At 36.9% G+C, this 16,869-nt stretch overlaps 1 long non-coding RNA gene across 1 annotated transcript in view; it reads left to right on the forward strand.

Annotated features, from left to right (window-relative positions):
* Nucleotides 1-4,064: 4,064 nt before the first annotated feature.
* Nucleotides 4,065-16,869, forward strand: part of LOC309661431 — a 73,129-nt gene continuing 60,324 nt past the window's right edge. Inside the window, exon 1 of the long non-coding RNA XR_014264042.1 lies at nucleotides 4,065-6,613. This is a non-coding gene — a long non-coding RNA (uncharacterized lncRNA). The remainder of the gene's footprint in view (nucleotides 6,614-16,869) is intronic.

A 16,869-nucleotide genomic window follows, 5' to 3' on the forward strand; every position in this document is an offset into this window, starting at 1 on the left:
ATAGAATAACACATCTAATTATTACTCATTCTTATTCATGACCAACATGACCCAACATGATTAATTTGCAAATAAATGATACACAATTTAAATGGATATACAATGTTTTAATTGCCGAGGGTATTTGCCTATAAATAAAATAGAGGTTTTTTCCCCCAGAGTGTTTATTTCCGTTTCTTCTCCAGCAAACCTATGCATTAAAAATTGTTACCTTAATATTTCTTAATCTTTGTGTAATATTGGAGTGACTCAGAAGGGAGGCTCCAGCTTCCTATCTTCCAGCTCAAAGAACACAGAAGAAGTTCAGATTCTGATCTACATTCATAGAAATTATTCAGAACTTGTGTATCATATTACCACAATCTAAGGAATTGGGAACCTTTGATCAACTTACCTATTTCTTTCACTTTTATATTCTTATTTTCCTAATCAGTACAGAAAACATGAGTGGAGAAATAAACCCAAAAATAAAAAAGAAATATAACTATCTTTCTTTCTTTTTTTTTTTTTTTTTTTTGAAATATGATCAACTGGGGACGATACCTATTAGCTACCTTCAGGATATATGCTTCAGTTTTAGTGTTTCCGAACAAATTTTGTGGTAATAAGGAAATGTTCTGCATAAGCAAAAAGCTTAGAGTTAACGTAAATCCTGACCCAGCTCAGGTTCTCTGTGGATTATACTTTCTTTGAGTGACATTTTTATCTGATTTAACAAACAGTGGCATGCCTGGTACTAGTGGGGGCTGGAATTAGAAAAAGACACAGCTATGGTCCTCAGTCTACAAGGACAGATAATACAAAGTACAAAATGACAGTCTCAGAATGGGATTTTGATGTGCCATTGGCACTTAAAAAGGGGAAGAGTTCCTTGAATGGGAAAGATTGCAGTAAGTTTCACGGAGAACGTAACATTTTATTTAACCCATACTTTGCAAAAGCTTCCAAATGCATGCTGAGGCCTTCGAGCTCAGAAAGTAGGCCAAAGAGTTACAGGTATGTGAAAGGGGGAAAAATACTTAGACAAGAGATGAAGTTGATTAAAGGAAAGTGCACAAAAGAGAGGTGTCTTCATTCTGTATCATGTTTCTCACATCCACTTGTTTCTAAAATATTACTCTTGTCAGAGTCACCTGCTAATATTGTACTATTCAGTGATCAATTCTAAGCCCACATATTTGACAAATATTAGCAACTTTTGGCTCATTCTCTTCTTCTTTAAGTGTTTTGTTCGCTTGGCTTCTGTGGTAACATAATCCTCTGCACCCACCTACGCCACTGGCATTTCTGTCTCAGTCTTCTAGTATGAATGATTCTTATTCCTGACCTCTCAATGTGGCTATGACTGATGTTTGTCCAAGGGCTTTCTCTAACTATTTTCCTTGCTAAGTGATATCATCTGGCACTATGGTTTTAAGTACCATCTATACACCAATAACTCCAAATTTATATCTCCAATTCAATCATCTTAGCTAAGTTACACAGTTGAATGATCTCTTAAATGCTACACAGGCCATGTAAAATTAATACACCCAAAGTCAAACCTGAATCCCAACTGGCTTCTTCTCTCAGATTCTCCCATAACATTTAATAACAAATCTACATATTTATTTTCTCAAGTTAATTCTTGATTAGTTTGTTTTTCCACATCAAAAATCAAATTGCTTAGCAAATTCTCTCAACTTTACCTTAGAAATACAGTTGACCCTTGAACAACACAGGTTTGAACTGTGCGGGTCCACTTATATGTGGATTTTTAAACTGAATAAATTGGAATTTTTTTGGAGATTTGAAACAACTTGAAAAAACTTGCAAACAAAGTAGCCTATAAATATTGAAAAAATTAAGAAAAAGTTAGGTATGTCATGACTGCATAAAATATATGCAGATACTAGTCTATTTTATCATTAGCTACCATAAAATATACACAAATCCACTATAAAAAGTTACAATTTATCAAAACTTATGCACACAAACACAGAACGGACATGGAGTCATCCACAGAGAGCTCAAGGAGAGTGAACAAAATAAGCAGATTTTAGAGGGGAAATGGTACATGGAGAAAGCAAACAGCATGGGGTGAGTTTGTGATTTCAGTGGCTCTGCCCAGCCCACAGACTTTCTGGATTCTGGTTTACAGTATCAGGGGAGGGAGTCAAGGCAACTAAGGCTCCTAGACAGGTTGGGGGGAAGATTACTTGGAAAGGAGAGAGCCAGAGAAAGGTAACTCCAAAATGTATGGATAAATTCTACCCAGATCTCAGGACAACATCTGAACCATGCATTTGAAGGGTGAACTGAGGTCATTCTGAACTGAAATTTGAGCTACCATCCATGGTAGGCAAGAGAGAGTTTGCAACGTGAGTCTGATAAAGTTAATTGCCTGGTAAAACAAATATAGCAATAGTCTACAAAGGAATATAGTAGAATCAACAATCTACACAACACATTTCTAATGTTGAGAGTATAATTCAAAATCATTCAACATACAAAGAAGCATGAAAATGTTCTCGAAGGAAAAGATGATCAATAGAGTTCGTCCTGTGATGGCTCACACATACATTTTATATTTTATTGGAAATATAAAATAAGAACTTGAAGTAAGCTATCTTAACCAAGGGGAATAAGGTAAAGGAATTTACTCTTAACATAAATAAGAAGATAGGAGACTTCAGAGAAATAAAAAATATTGGGAAGAAACAAAAGGAAATTATAAAACTGTAAATTCAAGATCTTAAATTAAAAAAAAAAAAAAATCCCTGGGTGGATTAAGTGGCAGAAAGGAGTTGAAAGGGAAAAGGGCCAGTGGACTTGAAAATAAATCAATGAAAATTATCCAATAAGAAAGAGAAAAAATGGACAAATAATGAACAGAATCCCATAGACCTGGAGGACAATGTAGAAGGTCTAACATGTGGGTAACTAAAATCTCAGAAGGAAAAATAAAAGAAAATGAGGCAGAAAAATACTTGAAAAATTAATAGTTTAAAATTACCTTCAAATACTGGAAGACATAAATTTATAAATTCAAGAATCTCAGCAAAACTCAAATGGCTTAAATTTGAAAAAAACCACTCTTGGCCACAACTTAAACTACTAAGAACCCCAAATCAAGAGAGTGTCTTACAAGCAGTTTCCACTCCCTGACAGCATGTAACATAGAGTCATCACAATGTAACGGTTAAACACCCTGTAGCTGAAGTCAGACTACACATGTTCAAGTATTGTCTCTACCACTTGAGGGGGCCAAAAATATATTTGTGACTTTTCAGGCCAGACCATGGACAACTACAATGGCTTTACCTGGCAGGCCTCATTGGGGGAAACTGCCCTCCCCACACTACCCTTGATGCAAGCATTACAGTCTCTGGAGGGGTTGCAGTCAAGGATTCAGACCACTCTGGCCAGCCACGCTCTTATGACGTTTGCATTCCTGGCTCAGGCACCTACATTCCTAGATTTATTTATGTAAGGTTTGCAGCTAAGATCTTCTTCAGGCACCTCAGCTGAAGCCTTGTTATGGGCCAGAGGGTTGAGGGTAGGGGGTACCTTGAAGATATTTTTCTCCGCTCTCAGTATCTAGAAGTATTCTATTCCTAGCCCTCTCCCTTTTTCCTTCCTCTGACTGCTGGGTCCATAAAACTTTAGAAGACTTTTGTTCTGGGCTCCCTTGGAGGTGAGAGGGCTTTCAGGTCTGTGCTGATTCACCTGACTCTTTTTTTTAATTTTCTTTTTTTTAAGTTGATGTATAGTTGATTTACAAAGTTGTGTCAGTTTCAAGAGTAGAGCAAAGTGATTCAGCTATAGCTGAAAAAGAATATATATATATATATATATATATGCTCTTTTCAGATTTTTTTCCATTATAGGTTACTACAGGATATTGAATATAGTTCCCTGTGCTATACAGTAGGTCCTTGTTGTTTATCTATTGTATATATAGTCTTGACCGGTGCATTGTTCTATGTGGGAAAATGGAACCGGGGAAGTTGATGCTTTCCCTGGTTGAGTCTCTTGCTTACACTATAACAGTAAATAATTAAAGTCTTGATTCTTACTTCCATTTTGACTTGCTGCGTTAATCCACTACTCCAGCACTTGGCAATTTAACTCTCTTTCTAGCTCAAGTGAACTCTAGACCAATTGGCTCAGCGAGCAGGGTAGTTCATTAAGCATAATGCCATCGCGAAGAGCGAAATGGCTGAAAATCCTGCAAGGCACCTCTCCGAGTCTGGGGCACATTCTACATGGGTGCTAGTGGATTATTTGCAAGAGTCTGAGGGTCCCACGAGGACTTCACCAATAGGTCTTGGAAACTGCTACAATAGCTCATGGGCACTTCACGTAATGTGGCAACTTGTCATGGGGAATGCTAACAGAAGCAGTGTAGCATTCTTGGGGGATGCTAGTGCATTGTTGATACAAGTGTTGTTGTTTTTTTTCTTTTTTCTTTTCTTTTGCTTCCCAGGAGAATCTTTGATCCTTCTCTTTTGACCCTGACCCCTGGCTAAGTTCACTTAGTGGGTCAGATTAGAAATCCAAAAGAAGAGTTTGAGAAAAACTAGGGAAGCAGTTCCCTAGACACTGTTTGTGGCTTTCAAACAATAGGACCAGAGATGGTTGAGGGAATCCCAGGAGCTGAGTAACGCTAAGCAGGTGCCGATAAAAACTCAGCAGTGCAGCAAGCTGTAGAAATTTCAGAAAAAAAAAGAAAAAGAGAGCGAGTATAGAGCTGTTCAGTATTGATTTGTCCAGTAGCAAAGACACCTTAGAGATTTAGTTGCATCTTCTCCAGAGGTATCTTGCCCAAGCCAAGAAGGGAGAGTGGCCAAGTGTGGGGCAGTTGCTACAAACTCCCTCCTCAGAGCACCCAGAGAGCAGGTGCTACCAAGAAATGACACGAGCTGCAGCAGCAGTCCCCGCCTGCCCTGCACAGCCGCCTGGAGACGGGCCAGGAAACAGCTGCCCACTCCTGCTGGCCGCTCCGCCCAGCTCTCCACCTTCCTCGCCGCAACCCAGAGAACCAGTGGCTAAATCCTGCTGGGCAGCCCTGGGACTGACAAGGGCTCTGTTTCCTCCACCCATCCCCCATGGGCTGGGCAGGGAAGGGGGATGAGGGGTCGGAGGTCTCTGCCAGTCTTGGCCCAGACCTCTAACTTTCAGAAGTAAACTAAAGTAGAACTTAAGTCCACATTCCTCTGTCCCCAGAGAGAACCAGAGGCCATGTGCTAAGCTTAGAGTTAAATGGGGGAATAAAAGAAAATTGCACTTTTCAGGCATTTTAGATAATGGTGTACAGGTGACAGTGGTCCTGGCAAAGCTTGACATCAAAATAAGGGAAAAAGAAATAATGATTTCTGCTTTGGGGGTTGAAACCACCACCACTGGGACACTTGACCTGATTCTGGGTGAGTCCCTGTGTGTCCCTACGAACCTCTGTAGGAATGTATTATTGCTATTGACATATTGTCTATGTGCACCTCTGTTAGACTTCACCCCACATTTTTCTTTTGGTAACTGTAAAGAAATGGTCAACTTATATTTAAGATTATTCAAGCTGTGACCTCTCAAGATAAACAGTAAGAATTAAATTCTAAATTTGAAATCAAAGATTTTAGGATTAATGCTACTTTAAGATAACTATCCAAGACGTGCGCACACAGTATGGGCAGACCCTGGAGATATTACAGGTTCGGTTCCAGACCACCAAAATAAAGTGAAGGTCAAAATAAAGTGAGCCACACGTTTTTGGTTTCCTGGTGCATATAAAAGTTATGTTTACACAGTAGTTTAATCTATTAAGTGTGTGACAGCACACCTTTTTATGTTTAATAAAACAATGTATATACCTTAATTTAAAAATACCTTATTGCTAAAGAAAATGTTATACTCATCTGAGCCTTAAGCGAGTCTCAACATTTTGCTGGTGGAGGGTCTTGCCCCTATGTTGATGGCTGATGATGGAGCAGGGTGGTGGTTACTGAAGGATGGGGTGTCTGTAGAAATTTCTTAAAATAGACAACAATGAAGTTTGTGCATCAGTTGACTTTTCCTTTCATGAATGATTTCTCTGTGGCACACAGTGCTATTTCATAGCATTTTACCCACAGTAGAATTTCTTTCAAAATGGGAGTCAATTCTCTCGAACCCTGCCATTGCTTTATCAATTAAGGTTACATCATATTCTAAATTCTTCATTGTTATTTCAACAATCTTCACAGCTTCTTCAACGCTAGTAGATTTCATCTCAAGAAAACTCTTTCTTTGCATGTCCATAAGAAGCAACATATCCGTTAACGTTTGATTATAAGATTGCACAGGGCTTCCCTGGTGGCGCAGTGGTTGAGAATCTGCCTGCCAATGCAGGGCACACGGGTTCGAGCCCTGGTCTCGGAAGATCCCACATGCCGCGGAGCAACTGGGCCCGTGAGCCACAACTACTGAGCCTGCGCGTCTGGAGCCTGTGCTCCGCAACAAGAGAGGCCGCGATAATGAGAGGCCCGCGCACCGCGATGAAGAGTGGCCCCCACTTGCCGCAACTAGAGAAAGCCCTCGCACAGAAACGAAGACCCAACACAGCCATAAATAAATAAATTAATTAAAAAAAAAAAAAGTTTGCACAAATTCAGTCACACCTTCAGGCTCCACTTCTAATTCCAGTTCTCTTGCTATTTCCACCACATTTGCAGTTACTTCCTCCACTGAAGTCTTGGACCTCTCAAAGTCATCCATGATGGTTGGAATCAACATCTTCCAAACCCCTGTTAATGTCGATATTTTGACCTGTGCCCATGAATCATTAATGCTTTTAATGGCAGCTAGAATGGTGAATCCTTTCCAGAGGATGTCAGTTGGCTTTGCCCAGATCCATCAGAGGAATCAATATAAATGACAGCTATAGCCTTACAAAATATATTTCTTAAATAATAAGACTTGAAAGTCAAAATTACTTCTTTATCCATGGGCTGCAGAATGGATGTTGTGTTAGCAAGCATGAGAACAACATTCATCTTGAATCTCTCCATCAGGGCTCTTGGGTGATCAGGTGCATTGTCAGTGAGCAATGATATTTTGAAAGGAATCTTTTTTTTTTTTCTGTATAGTAGGTCTCAACAGTGAGCTTAAAATATTCAGTAAACCACGTTGTAAACAGATGTGCTGTCATCAGGCTTTGCTGTTCCATTGCTAGCACACAGGCAGAGTAGATTTAGCATAATTCTTAAGGGCCCTAGGATTTTCAGAATGGTATATGAGCATTAGCTTCAATTTAAGGTCACCATCTGCATTAGCCCCTAACAAGAGAGTCAGCCTGTCCTTTGAAGTTTGAAGCCAGGTGTTTACTTCTCCCCACTAGCTATGCAAGCCCTAGATGGTATCCTCTTCCAATACAAGGGTGTTTCATCTACACTGAAAATCTGTTGTTTCTTGTAGCCACTTTCATTAGTTATCTTAGCTGAATCTTCTGGATAACTTCCTGCAGTTTCTACCTCAGCACTTGTTACTTCACCTTGCACTTTTATGTTATGGAGATATAGCTTCTTTCCTTAAACCTCATGAAACAATCTCTGCTAGTTTCAAACTTTTCTTCTGAAGCTTCCTCACCTCTCTCAGACTTCACAGAATTGAAGAGTTAGGGCTTTGCTCTGGATTAGGCTTTGGCTTAAGGGAATGTTGTGGCTCGTTTGATCTTCTATCCAGACCAATGAAACTTTCTCCATATCAGCAATAAGGTTGTTTTCCTTTCTTGTCATTCATTTTCTCACTGGAATAGCGCTTTTAATTTCCTTCAAGAACTTTGCTTTTGCATTCACAACTTGGCTTAACTAATTGGTGCAAGAGGCCTGGCTTTAGGCCTATCTCAGCCTTTGACATATCTTCCTCAATAAACTTAACTGTTACTATCTTTTGATTTAAAATGAGAGACATGCAATTCTTCCTTTCATGTGAAAACTTAGAGGCTATTGTAGAGTTATTAACTGGCCTAATTTCAATATTGTTGTGTCTCAGGGAATAGGGAGGCCCAAGGAAAGGGAGAGAGCTGGAGGAGCACCTGTTCGGTGGAGCAGTCAGAACATGTGTATTTATGAATTAACTTATTATATGAGTAGTTTATTGGAGCACCCAAATTGTGATAGAAACATCAAAGATCACTGATCACAGATCACCATAACAAATATAATAATACTGAAAAAGTTTGAACTATTGATGGAATTACCGAATAGTGAGACAAAAACAGGAAGTGAGCAAATGATGTTTGAAAAATGGTTCCAATAGACTTGCTCAACATAGGGTTGCCACAAACCTTCAGTTTGTAAAAAACACAGTATCTGCAAAGCACGATAAAGCAAAGTGCTGTAAAATGAGGTATGCCTGCATTCCATTCTTCATTAATTCAACATATATTTATTGAGCACCTATAATGTTTCAAGGATGGTATTACAGACTCAATCTCTTTTGTCATACAGATCAATTTTTAAAACAAACATTAAGAAAAGTAGTTCCAAATAACTAAAATTTGAAAGATGTCACAAAGCAACATTAGTGATAACAAGATACAATATATCTCAGAGTCTAATCCAGTTGGTTACTATTTAATCAATTTATTCATAAAATCAAGTTAGTACAACTAGATACCACTTACTTTGATAGATTTTATGGATAAAATAGCAAACAGATTCAATATATGGCTGCTCATTGAATTTGGCTTATTATATTAATAAGGTAATTGGACGAATAAAACATAATAAATACTAAGGATGTCGTGAGCATAAAATTTAAAAATGTATACAAAAACAGGGAGGCCAGAAAATTATGTCAGCGAAGGAATGAGGAGAAAGCAGAGTATACATATAGCTGATTTGTTGTACAGCAGAAACTGGCACATTGTAAAGCAACTATACCCCAATTAAAAAAAAAAAGCAGGAAGAAAGAGATTTAAAAGAAATATAAGCATCTTCTAAATAAATAGAACTTTGACCTCTGAAAGAAAATAACAATAACACAGATAGTGGATTGGACAAGATTTTTAGCTACCTGCACGGCTCCTATTTCAAAAACACAGAATCTGTCTCTGCCAGAAAATTAGTCATTATCTCTATGGTGAGCATAAGCTTTGTGATGAGGACAGGGCCATTTCCATTCACTCTTCCACTGCTGACCAATCTCCAATTTTCGCCTTACTTTTTATTTTTTGTTGACCTCTTCACCCATTTTGCCCACACCCTTCGCCCCACATCTGGCAGTCACCAATCTGTTCTCTGTATCTATGAGCTCAAGTTCTTGTTTGTTTGTTTTATAGATTCCACATATCCTTTATTTCTAAAGTTATTTTAAATCTTTAGTTAATATTATAGGGCCGTGATTTGAAGATGTGTATTATGGCCCATTGTAACAAGGGATAGTAGGGCAATGTGTGGAGACACTAAAAAAGGCCCCAGTACACTGAACAACTGGTTCTGTAATTTTCAATGCATCACTTCTAATAAACTTAAAAATAGGGACTGCCTGAAATTAACCAAAAGCAAATATTCTCCTCAGAGTTACATAAATTTGACAGTGAGAAAGGATGTTTTCAGGCAAGAAAGTGAAATAATTCCAGAAAATGCCTAGTAGATTTCAACCAATCTACTGGGTTAGAAAACTCTTGACCAAAGAGTTTTCACGCCACTTTGGAATCTATTAAAAGTCTAAGGTAGGAACAGAGAACATAAACTACATATTTGAAAATAAGTCTGTAAAGAACTTTCCAAGTTCAAAGATGAACTAAGCTCCCCCCACGCCCACATACACACACAAGCATTGCAGAGTCAATAAAAAATTTGCTTCATAAGAGAAATGAACAATTTCTATGAGAAATCAAAGAAATAATAAAAATACGAAATTATTTACCAGGGAACATTTTAAAAAGTATCAATATATAAAGTTTCTGTTTACATATTATGAACCAAATATAAGAAAATAAAGATGACATAGAGATGAGAGGAATAGGGAGGGAAATGGCTATAAAATAAATGATCTGATTAAAAAGCTACAAAATAAGAAGTGGTAAAAAGTCAATCAATATTCAAGAAAAAGCAGATATGTAAAAAAGAAAAACAAACCTATTTGAAATGCTCTTCAAAATATTGCAGGTTCTCATTGCCATTGGTATTCCAGAGTTTGACTACAATGTGATTATGACATGTAGAACGTAGTGAGAAAATTGCTGCCAATAGAGAATGGTTCAGTGAAACTCTTTTTAATGTATGGGACTAACAGCTGTTTCCCATAAATATAAACTGATAGAGGTTACCACCAGCAGATCCGCTGTAAATGATATTCATAAGGAGGGATTCCAATAAGGAGAAAAATGATCCTGGAATAAAGTCTGAGATGCAAGAAAAATATGGTCATCAAAAAATAACAGTAATTTTATAGGTAAATATAAACAGACACTGACCATATAAACTAGTAAAAATAATGCACCAATTATTGGGTTAAAAAGAGAGGATGTTTAAATATCAGAAAACATCATGTAATTCACTAAGGGAGTAATCAGAGTTATGTTTTAACCACTTAAGATAGTAATAGAGTTAGTAATTCCTAAATGAGTGGTAATAAAAATGAATTGAGAAATATAAAAACATAAACCAAATGAAGGCAAAGAAGAGAAAGATGACAAGAAAAGCCTGGAAATGCTTTTATATAACTTAACAAAATCATAGCTTTAAAAAGCTATAATTATTTGGAAATATTAAATATTTCTGAATTAACCATGCATCAAAAATCATAAGAATAATTTAAAAAATTTTAGAGCTAAGCAATTATATATCATTACATATTTAATTGGAAAGAATGAAACTAACATAATACTTAGAAATTTTTAGCATTCAATGATTATATCAGAAAAGAAGAGAAGCTAATATTTACTTAAGCCCACCACTTAAGGTGTTAAAAAAAAATAAGAACAAAAAATAGAAAAAAGAAGTTATAAATATGAAGACTTGAGAGTAGAAATGGATCCATTTGAAAATAAAAACATAATGAAGAGAGCAACAAAGCCAACAAGTTTTTCTCTGAAATAGGCTGTAAACATTGATAAATATCTGGCAAAATTTATCAAGAAATAAAAGACACGAATAAACAAAATCAGTTGGGAGAAGGAAAATTTCTACAATATGCAACTTGTGAAAGTTTACTAAAGAGAAAACTTTAAAGAAAATTGGTATTATTCTATAATCATTAAAACCATTAAACAGTAGTTTAAATTTTTCCAAGGTTAAAAAGAAAAGATTGAGAATTTTTTTATAACTGCTGAAAAACATTATATAATTTTCACAAAAAAATCCCTCTAGAGAATTTTTTTTCAAGTGACACTTTCCTTAATACCTGTAAGTTATTATAAACCTAATTCCAAAGCAACATAAGGATAAAGAAAGAAGAAAAATTGTAGGCCAATCTCTCTTGTCAATGTGAATACAAGATCTGTAATAAAAATATTAGAAAACTGAATCCATCAGTGTATATTAAAAAATAATGCGTCAAGGGTGTTGGAGGAGGTAACTGAGGATGTGATCACTGACTGTCCTGAGAAGTGGACCTGGACAATCGGAGGCTCCTCCCTCCCTCTCCTGTTCTTGGAATGCGTGCTCTCCCTACCCTTCCCACAGTGTAAGCTGTTCCAAGGACATAACCTTGGGAGAGTGAGGTGTTGCGACTATCTGCAAGGCACACGTGACTGAACACCGTTGAAGCTTCTACAGAAACTTTTAAGATTCTGGCAGGCAAGTGTGGAAATCTACTTATCTTGAGGTCGCCCAAGACAAGCTTCCTGAGTAAGTTTTCTTGCTTATTAAGCCTGCCACCTACCAATCTGGAGTGATTGGCCTCTTTCTTTGGCCTCTCCTTGCCCTCTCTGAGTACAGGGCCCCTTTCAGATTTCACCCAGGAACCTCTGGAGGAGGATGTGAACCAACAATGGCAAGAATGGGTATCCCAGTGTAATTGTAAGCAGGGTTTCCAAGCCGAATGTGATTTGGAAAATTCTTGCATCATGGAAGGCTTGGATCCCTCTGGAGGTGCTGTAGAGTGCTGAGCAAGCGGATATTGAGGAATGGAATAGAGGATACTGTTTCCAGTCCCGGGACACAGCCAGTGGCGTTGCCCACTTGAGGCGGATGGGGCAGTATAGATAATGATTCAAAGCACATTTCTATGAGTTACCACTGTCACAAACAGGGCCTTTAATCACTTTCTCACCAACCCTTCCCCCTTATTGGGCTTCCCCTCCAGGCTAATCGTTAGGTTGAGCCCTTCAATAGCTCAAAACCTTTTGAAACATTTTTCTTCAACTTGTTGACCCAATTTATTGCTGGGGAAAACCATCTTTTCCTCCCTTAGTTCCCACCAAACACTCTTCCTTTCTTCCACCTCTGTACCAATCCCAAGCCAGTGGGTTTTTTTTTTCCCCTTCTCTTTAATGTCTATTAAATTCTGAACTTAAATCATTAGCCATGACAAATTTTAGTCGAACTTTCCTCAAAAACAAGGAAAGTTTCAATTTGAAAACCTCCTCAGAAGGTGAAGAAAAAAATATGGGAATGTTGTTCTTTTAATATTAAAAAAAATCATAAAATGTGAGGTATCATATTTAAAAAAGTTGAATTCTTTATCATGCCATATAAACAAGGTTTCATTCACATTAATTTCTTGTAATATATATAGTATGAAGCAATTATGTTGAATAAAATATTTTTTCTTGACAACATGAGTCACATTATGTTTCATAAAATGCAAGGATCTAATCTGTCAGTGTCCAATAGACATTTCTGATGGTAACTTATTTCCAGTCAGGTGAGCCCATAATACAAAAACTAGACCTTTTTTTTTTTTATGAGGGAAGAAAAATGACATTTATTTATTTATTTATTTATTTATTTATTTCTTATAAGTCATCAATTTTATACAAATCAGTGTATACATGTCAATCCCAATCGCCCGATTCAGCACACCACCATCCCCACCCCACTGCAGTTTTCCCCCATTGGTGTCCATATGTCTGTTCTCTACATCTGTGTCTCAACTTCTGCCCTGCAAACCGGCTCATCTGTACCATTTTTCTAGGTTCCACATACATGCGTTAATATACGATATTTGTTTTTCTCTTTCTGACTTACTTCACTCTGTATGACAGTCTCTAGATATATCCACGTCTCAGCAAATGACTCAATTTCGTTTCTTTTTATGGCTGAGTAATATTCCATTGTATATATGTACCACAACTTCTTTAACCATTCATCTGTCAATGGGCATTTAGGTTGCTTCCATGACCTGGCTATTGTAAATAGTGCTGCAATGAACATTGGGGTGCATGTGTCTCTTTGAATTATGGTTTTCTCTGGGTATACGCCCAGTAGTGGGATTGCTGGATCATATGGTACATCTATTTTTAGTTTTTTAAGGAACCTCCATACTGTTCTCCATAGTGGCTGTATCAATTTACATTCCCACCAACAGTGCAAGAGGGTTACCTTTTCTCCACACCCTCTCCAGCATTTGTTGTTTGTAGATTTTCTGATGATGCCCATTCTAACTGGTGTGAGGTGATACCTCATTGTAGTTTTGACTTGCATTTCTCTAATAATTAGTGATATTGAGCAGCTTTTCATGTGCTTCTTGGCCATCTGTATGTTTTCTTTGGAGAAATGTCTATTTAGGTCTTCTGCCCATTTTTGGATTGGGTTGTTTGTTTCTTTAATATTGAGCTGAATGAGCTGTTTATATATTTTGGAGATTAATCCTTTGTCCGTTGATTCGTTTGCAAATATTTTCTCCCATTCTGAGGGTTGTCTTTTCGTCTTGTTTATGGTTTCTTTTGCTGTGCAAAGGCTTTGAAGTTTCATTAGGTCCCACTTGTTTATTTTTGTTTTTATTTCCATTACTCTAGGAGGTGGATCAAAAAAGATCTTGCTGTGATTGATGTCAAAGAGTGTTCTTCCTATGTTTTCCTCTAAGAGTTTTATACTGTCCGGTCTTACATTTAGGTCTCGAATCCATTTTGAGTTCATTTTTGTGTATGGTGTTAGGGACTGTTCTAATTTCATTCTTTTACATGTAGCTGTCCAGTTTTCCCAGCACCACTTATTGAAGAGACTGCTTTTTCTCCATTGTATATCTTTGCCTCCTTTGTCATAGATTAGTTGACCATAGGGGCGTGGGTTTATCTCTGGGCTTTCTATCTTGTTCCATTGATCTATATTTCTGTTTTTGTGCCAGTACCATATTGTCTTGATTACTGTAGCTTTGTAGTATAGTCTGAAGTCAGGGAGTCTGATTCCTCCAGCTCCGTTTTTTTCCCTCAAGACTGCTTTGGCTATTCAGGGTCTTTTATGTCTCCAAACAAATTTTAAGATGATTTGTTCTAGTTCTGTAAAAAATGCCATTGGTAATTTGATAGGGATTGCATTGAATCTGTAGATTGCTTTGGGTAGTATAGTCATTTTCACAATATTGATTTTTCCAATCCAAGATATATCCAAGACGGTATATCTCTCCATCTGTTGGTATCATCTTGAATTTCTTTCATCAGTGTTTTATAGTTTTCTGCATACAGGTCTTTTGTCTCCCTAGGTAGGTTTATTCCTAGGTATTTTATTCTTTTTGATGCAATGGTAAATGGGAGTGTTTCCATAATTTCTCTTTCAGATTTTTCATCATTAGTGTATAGGAATGCAAGAGATTTCTGTGCATTAATTTTGAATCCTGCAACTTTACCAAATTCATTGATTAGCTCTAGTAGTTTTCTAGTGGCATCTTTAGGATTCCCTATGTATAACATAATGTCATCTGCAAACAGTGACAGTTTTACTTCCTCTTTTCCAATTTGTATTCCTTTTATTTCTTTTTCTTCTCTGATTGCCACGGCTAGGACTTCCAAAACTATGTTGAATAATAGTGGTGAGAGTGGACATCCTTGTCTCGTTCCTGATCTTAGAGGAAATGCTTTCAGTTTTTCACCATTGAGAATGATGTTTGCTGTGGGTTTGTCGTATATGGCCTTTATTATGTTGAGGTAGGTTCCCTCTATGCCCACTTTCTGGAGAGTTTTTATCATAACTTGGTGTTGAATTTTGTCAAAAGCTTTTTCTGCATCTATTGAGATGATCATATGGTTTTTATTCTTCGATTTGTTAATATGGTGTATCACATTGATTGATTTGCATATATTGAAGAATCCTTGCATCCCTGGGATAAATCCCACTTGATCGTGGTGTATGATCCTTTTAATGTGTTGTTGGATTCTGTTTGCTAGTATTTTGTTGAGGATTTTTGCATCTATATTCATCAGTGATATTGGTCTGTAATTTTCTTTTTTTGTAGTATCTTTGTCTGGTTTTGGTATCAGGGTGATGGTGGCCTTGTAGAATGAGTTCCTTCCTCTGCAATTTTTTGGAAGAGTTTGAGAAGGATGGGTGTTAGCTCTTCTCTAAATGTTTGATAGAATTCACCTGTGAAGCCATCTGGTCCTGGACTTTTGTTTGTTGGAAGATTTTTAATCACAGTTTCAATTTCATTACTTGTGATTGGTCTGTTCATATTTTCTATTTCTTCCTGGTTCAGTCTTGGAAGGTTATACCTTTCTAAGAATTTGTCCATTTCTTCCAGGTTGTCCATTTTATTGGCACAGAGTTACTTGTAGTAGTCTCTTAGGATGCTTTGTATTGCTGCGGTGTCTGTTGTAACTTCTCTTTTTTCATTTCTAATTTTATTGATTTGAGTCCTCTCCCTCTTTTTCTTGATGAGCCTGGCTAATGCCAGACTTATCAATTTTGTTTATCTTCTCAAAGAACCAGCTTTTAGCTTTATTGATCTTTGCTATTGTTTTCTTTGTTTCTATTTCATTTATTTCCTCTCTGATCTTTATGATTTCTTTCCTTCTGCTAACTTTGGGTTTTGTTTGTTCTTCTTTCTCTAGTTCCTTTAGGTGTAAGGTTAGATTGTTTACTTGAGATTTTTCTTGTTTCTTTAGGTAGGCTTGTATAGCTATACACTTCCCTCTTAGAACTGCTTTTGTTGCATCCCATAGGTTTTGGATCGTCGTGTTTTCATTGTCATTTGTCTCTAGGTATTTTTTGATTTCCTCTTTGATTTCTTCAGTGATCTCTTGGTTATTTAGTAACGTGTTGTTTAGCCTCCATGTGTTTGTGTTTTTTACGTTTTTTTCCCTGTAATTCATTTCTAATCTCATAGTGTTGTGGTCAGAAAAGATGCTTCATATGATTTCAATTTTCTTAAATTTACTGAGGCTTGATTTGTGACCCCAGATGTGATCTATCCTGGAGAATGTTCCATGCGCACTTGAGAAGAAAGTGTAATCTGCTGTTTTTGGATGGAATGTCCTATAAATATCAATTAAATCTATCTGGTCTATTGTGTCATTTAAAGCTTCTGTTTCCTTATTTATTTTCATTTTGGATGATCTGTCCATTGGCATAAGTGAGATGTTAAAGAGAATTCAGCACCACCAAACCAGCTCTACAACCAATGCCAAAGGAACTTCTCTAAGTGGGAAATACAAGAGAAGAAAAGGACCTACAAAAACAAACCCAAAACAATTAAGAAAATGGTGATAGGAACATACATATTGATAATTACCTTAAACGTGAATGGGTTAAATGCTCCAACCAAAAGACACAGGCTGGCTGAATGGATATAAAAACAAGACCCATATATATGCTGTCTACAAGAGACCCACTTTAGACCTAGGGACACATACAGACTGAAAGTGAGGGGATGGAAAAAGATATTCCATGCAAATGGAAATCGAAAGAAAGCTGGAGTAGCTATACTCATATCAGATAAAATAGACTTTAAAATAAAGAATGTTACAAG

The sequence above is a fragment of the Balaenoptera physalus genome (genome assembly GCF_965194825.1).
Source record: "Balaenoptera physalus genome assembly, chromosome: 5".
Lineage (NCBI taxonomy): Eukaryota > Metazoa > Chordata > Mammalia > Artiodactyla > Balaenopteridae > Balaenoptera > Balaenoptera physalus.